This window comes from Microtus ochrogaster, chromosome 17 (assembly GCF_000317375.1).
Source record: "Microtus ochrogaster isolate Prairie Vole_2 chromosome 17, MicOch1.0, whole genome shotgun sequence".
NCBI lineage: Eukaryota > Metazoa > Chordata > Mammalia > Rodentia > Cricetidae > Microtus > Microtus ochrogaster.
Genome location: NC_022019.1, coordinates 6,199,326 through 6,204,482, shown reverse-complemented (window position 1 = coordinate 6,204,482; position 5,157 = coordinate 6,199,326). Strand labels below are relative to the sequence as shown.

Sequence of the window (5,157 nt, the reverse complement as noted above, 5' to 3'; positions counted from 1 at the left end):
TCTGTTCCTCATTGGGACTTTGGGAGCTCAGTCCAGTGTTCCAGTGTGGGTCTCTGTCTCTATCTCCATCCATCACCAGATGAAGGTTCTATGGTTATATCTTATTTTGTAACACATAGGAATATACTGAATTAAAGGGAAGACTGTAACTGGCTAAATATAAAAGCCAATTCCCTCCCGTGTCATTGGCTATTACTGATGTGATTATCACCACTGGTTTTACTTGAATGCTTTGTGATGTTATCCGAATGATGAGGGCGTGATGTTCCCTCTGTAGTTTGTTATTTCTTGAAGCTTAGCGTGTAGTTTAAATCCTTGTTTTCAAAAGATGTTAGATCTTTCGTGACCACATATGTTCACATATAACACATATAAGCAAACTGTCATTTCTAATGTGTTTGCCATCAGACCTTGAGCAAACAGATGTTTTCTTAGGAGTACTTTTGTCTCTGCCTTTGAGAAAGATCCTCTGAGCAGCTTCCTGTTCCGTTTTAGGCTAGAGCTTAAAAAAGAACAACAGAAAGAGAAACCTTTTTCTTGGAGAAGAAAATTCTGAGATCAGACTATACCTTTAGACTCTAGAATCCAGAGACTTTGGTGTCCAGTTTTGGGGCTCCGCCTCACCTGGTTTATTTTGTTTCTTTGGTTTTAGGACATGGTCTTACTCTGTAGTCTTGAGTGACCTGGAACTGGCTATGTAGTTAAGACTGGCCTTGAATTCATAGAGATCTTCCTGCCTCTGCCTCCTGAGTGCTGGGATTAAAAAAAAGTATCCTTTATCATAGCCTGCCTTACAAGATCTGGTTTCTCCAGCTAACCCTGTAAGCACTTGGGTCGTTTGTTTTCCAACCAGAGCATATGAGTTCAGTATTATTTCTTCACTTATCAATGAGCTGTCAGAATCTCTGTCCTAGAATTGCCAGAAACTTCCGGGCAGTGAAATGAAAGAAGCCCCTTGGGTGACAGGGGCCATTACTGCAGATTATGCTTCAAGTCAGATAATTTCTGCCTCTTAGGGAAAGACAGCTATAGGACCTTCCATTCTCATATTAAGTAATGAATTTGAACAAACCAGTTATACAAAATGTGGACACTGTCAGTGTTGGGAAATTCTAGTAGTAGTCATGCTGCTTTACACGAAGGTGGGAAGTGATCCTCAGTGACCTCTGTGCAGGTGGCCTTAGCTGTGGCTGATGAGGAGCGGATGCTGTGTTCACAGGTGTCAAGTCTTAACCAGACTCAGGGCATGCTTTCCCTTTGATTCTTCTAGTTCGGTCAGCAATCCTTGCAGCTGAGGTAGTGATAGAATTAGTGTCTCAGAAAAATTTTGAAGTTGCATTTTATTTGTATCCCTTATAACATTGAAGGAGAGAAGTTTTAAGGTGCATTTCTGTTTTAAAAGATTTGAGGTTGGTCTATCTTAGAGGCTGGACCTGAACATACTATGAGTGTTTGATCAGGAGGGATAACGTCTTGGTATCCCAAAGCCCACCAGAATAGGTAAGAAGTTCCTATAGGTAGCTTTGGCTCTACAGTAAGCCAAAGGATTTCTTGATCTTATGCTGTAACATAGACAGATGATAGTTGCAAGGTTGTACTCCAAAAAGTTTGCCCCAAACTCTGGAACCCTTTTATTAGAAAGTTTTCCTAGAATACGGATACAGTGAGCTTAGAAATGGAGACAACAACCATATTGTTAAATCTTTATGCACAGGTGGGCACTTAGAGCTGGGCAGGGCGACATATTCATGTCATCCCAGTACCTACAAGACCGATGGGAAAGGAAGAAAATTAAGGAGGCTCGCTCTGGAGAGAATACGTTGTTTTTTCCTAAGGAAATGCTTATGCTTCATCATTATTTATCCCTGAGCATTTGACCTCTAGAATTTCATATGCCAGCATTTCTGTGATAATTTTCGTATAATTGTCCCATTTTGCAGATTTAGCACATGATTTGTCATGGATTGTGTACTTGTTTACTGTTTCCCATCATTTGCTTAGACCAGTATGGGTTTTTTTGTTTGTATGTTATTTTTGCATTTAGAATCTCTATCAGGGCTTTTGACCTTCAGAGGGTATTGGCCAGGATTGTATTGCTCTCTCTTTACAATGTCCTTAGCTTAACTGGTATCTAGAGTGATTGCAGAGGAATTAGTTAGCTCTACTATTAATTTGGTTCACATTATTACTTTGTGTTGGAGTTTTTTTGTGAGGCCCCTTAGAGTCTATCAGTAGCCCATGAGCTACAAAAACAGCTGAGTTGTGAGGCAGCTTAACTTCTTAAACTGATGGCACAAATCACAACTCATTCAGCCTATAAAATAGAAACACTGTGGTAGGAATCTTCATCATGTATCTTAAGTGCTTAATTAAACACAGCTGGAATTTAGAGGCCTGGTGTATTTGCCATTGAGGCTTCTAATAGCATAAGTCTGGCCTTAGAGGAGATGCTGGGAATATCCAGCCCATGGGGTCCAGTGTTTCCATGCTGGAGAAGGTGGAGACGCCTTCCTACTCCACAGATCACACCCAATTGCTTAGAATTCTGGTGCTGGCTGTCTTTGAAGAGTTGCTTTCTTTACTCTCTTTTCCTTAGTAGCTTTCAGGTCAGCGGAAAAGCTGTTCAGAGGGAGAAAGTCCTGTTGGTGACATCATTCCCTTTGTTCCATATACGTTCTGGTTGGTCTGGAAGAGGAGCCCTGAGGTCTATCAAAGACATACACTTATAGGTCAGCCGTACATTCTTAGTATTTTTTCAATATTGAGTTATTACATCAAAAACAAACTTTCTTGTACTATTGATCTCAACTTCCTGTTTTTCAAACTCTAAACAAATTCAAATATGTTTTTTTGCCAGGTCAGCAAAATAAAAAATTTCCCCTTCTTGGCCTGAATACTTGATTCCTAGGGGAAAGTAAAATAAATGGGCTCTTAAGAGGGCACCGGGGATTGATTCACTGCTCCTTCGGCCATCTAGTTCTAAATGTAGGGTTCTAAATTTGGAAGGTTTGTGTTTGTATTTTCTGAATTTACTTGTGAGAATAGGAAATAAAATAATCTTTCTTAGTATGCCACAGGCTCTCCGAAAAAGCCATCTCTGGGAGTGGGTTATTGATCTGCAATGCTAATGGACAGAGAGGAGGCAGGCTCTGTTTTCAGTGCCAAAGAACCAACTGGGTGAGAGGTGTTCAAAGTCGTCTTCTGCCTCTGCTTGTCATTTCTCTGTTCTTTCTGTTATTTATTATCACCAGAGTAAAAAAAAAAAAATAACATGTTAATGCTGTTGATGAGAAAGCATTTCCAAGGAAAAAATACAGGTTTGGAAAAATAGCAAAACTGACTATCTTAGTTAAGCATACAGGAATAGCTATTGAATGTGCTAATTACCTCTCCTGGTTGTGGTTATCAGTCCAGCCCTGGGAAGACTCATCGCCTTTGCAATTTTATTGGGTCTGTTATATTGCTGTATGTGCTGGAAAAGCCTTTTTTTTTTTTCTGAAAAATTCTAAGAAACTATTTCTTTTAGAAATATTCTTTTGAATATATCTCTAACCTATATTTAGTATTCAAAAGAGAATTAATGAAATATAATTATACTTTAGCAGGTACATCTTTTTAGGATTAAAACGTTTTTTTGCTTAATTTTAATAATGTATACTTGAATTTACTGAAGGATTAATGTAAACCTGTTATTGCTTGGATTTTTCTTGAGGCAGGGGTTCAGATCTCCCAGGCTAGTGTCAGACTCAACTTTGTAGCCAGAAGAGAACCTTGAACTTGTGATCAGCCCATCAAATCGCTGGAGTTTTTAAGATTATGGTGAAATGTATGTAACATTAAGTTTACTTTTGTTTGTTTGTTTTTGAGACATGGTTTTTCTCTTTAAAAGCCCTAGCTGTCCTGGAACTAGCTGTTGTAGACAAGGCTGGCCTCAAACTCACAGAGATCCTCTGCCTCTGCCTCCTCGGTGCTGGGATTAGAGGTGTTCGCCACTTCCACCTACCTAAACATTTTTATTTTTTTTTTAAGAATTTATGTATATGAGTATTTTTCTACACTGTATGTATGTGTGTGCCTGATGCTTGCACTCCAGATCCTCTGGACCTAGAGTTACAAATAGTTCTGAGCCACCATGTGGGTGCTGGGAACCAAACCCTGTTCTCTGCAAGAGCAGCTAGTGCTCTTAATTGTTGAGCCATCGCTCCAGTCCTGTATCATTTTTAACATTCATAAATGTCTAATGACATTAACTACATTGATAATTTTGTTCAGTTACCCTACCATTCATCTCTAGAACATTTATCATCTCAAATTAAAACTGTACCCCCGGAGCAGTAACCATCCCTCCTATTTCCTCTGATGCTCAGTTCTTGACAACCACTGTTCTTTCATTCTTTGTTTGTTTTTTGAAACAGGGTCTCACTGCATAGCCCTGACTGGCCTGGAACTTACTGTGTAGACCAGCCTGGCCTTGAACTCAGAGTTCCTCCTGCCTCTGCCTCCTGTGTGCTTCTGATCTGACTGTTCTAGATACCACACAGTGGAACTGTGCATTTGTCCTGTGTGATTGGCCTGTTTCATAGTAATACAGGGACTTCAAAGCTTATCCTTGCTGTAGCATGTTCAGGATTTCTTCCCAAGGTGAAGTTTATGGGTAGGTCACATTGTACTTAACTATTCATCTGTCAAATAATATCGCTTGTCCACTGCTGCATAACTGAGTTTGTGCTTTTAATTCTTTTGACTCTACTAAAAGTGAATTTGTTAGATCATATTTCATTCATTTGAAGAACTGTGTCATCATCTTACATTCCAACTTTTTTTTGAGACAAGGTCCTGTTATGTAGCCCAGGTTAGCTTTGAACTTTGAATCCTCATCTCTGGGTTCCTGAGTGCTAAGGTTATAAGCATGTGCTGCCATGCCCAGCTTGATACTCCTACGTTTTAAATTTTTGTTACTAAGTTTAGAGATTTTAGCGTCAGTGCAATGACTCTGGGTAAAAGCACTTCCTGTGCGAGCCTGGTGACCAAGGTCCAATCCTTGGAACTCAAGAATGAGAGAAGCAATCCCATAAAGTTCTCTAACTTCCACATGTGCAGACACACCATGCAAACTACATGTGATAATATTAGTAATACATGATTTTAACTAGAGAT

General features: G+C 39.5%; 1 protein-coding gene across 6 annotated transcripts in view; it reads left to right on the top strand.

Annotated features, from left to right (window-relative positions):
• Rcbtb1 (RCC1 and BTB domain containing protein 1) overlaps window positions 1–5,157 on the top strand; it is a 56,367-nt gene that overhangs the window by 2,554 nt on the left and 48,656 nt on the right. Inside the window, exon 2 of one of the 6 annotated variants that reach the window (XM_026783183.1) lies at window positions 3,717–3,826. The exons of the other annotated variants lie outside the window; for them this stretch is intronic. The gene's annotated coding sequence lies outside the window, so the exon portion shown is untranslated. The remainder of the gene's footprint in view (window positions 1–3,716; window positions 3,827–5,157) is intronic. 6 annotated transcript variants of the gene reach the window in all.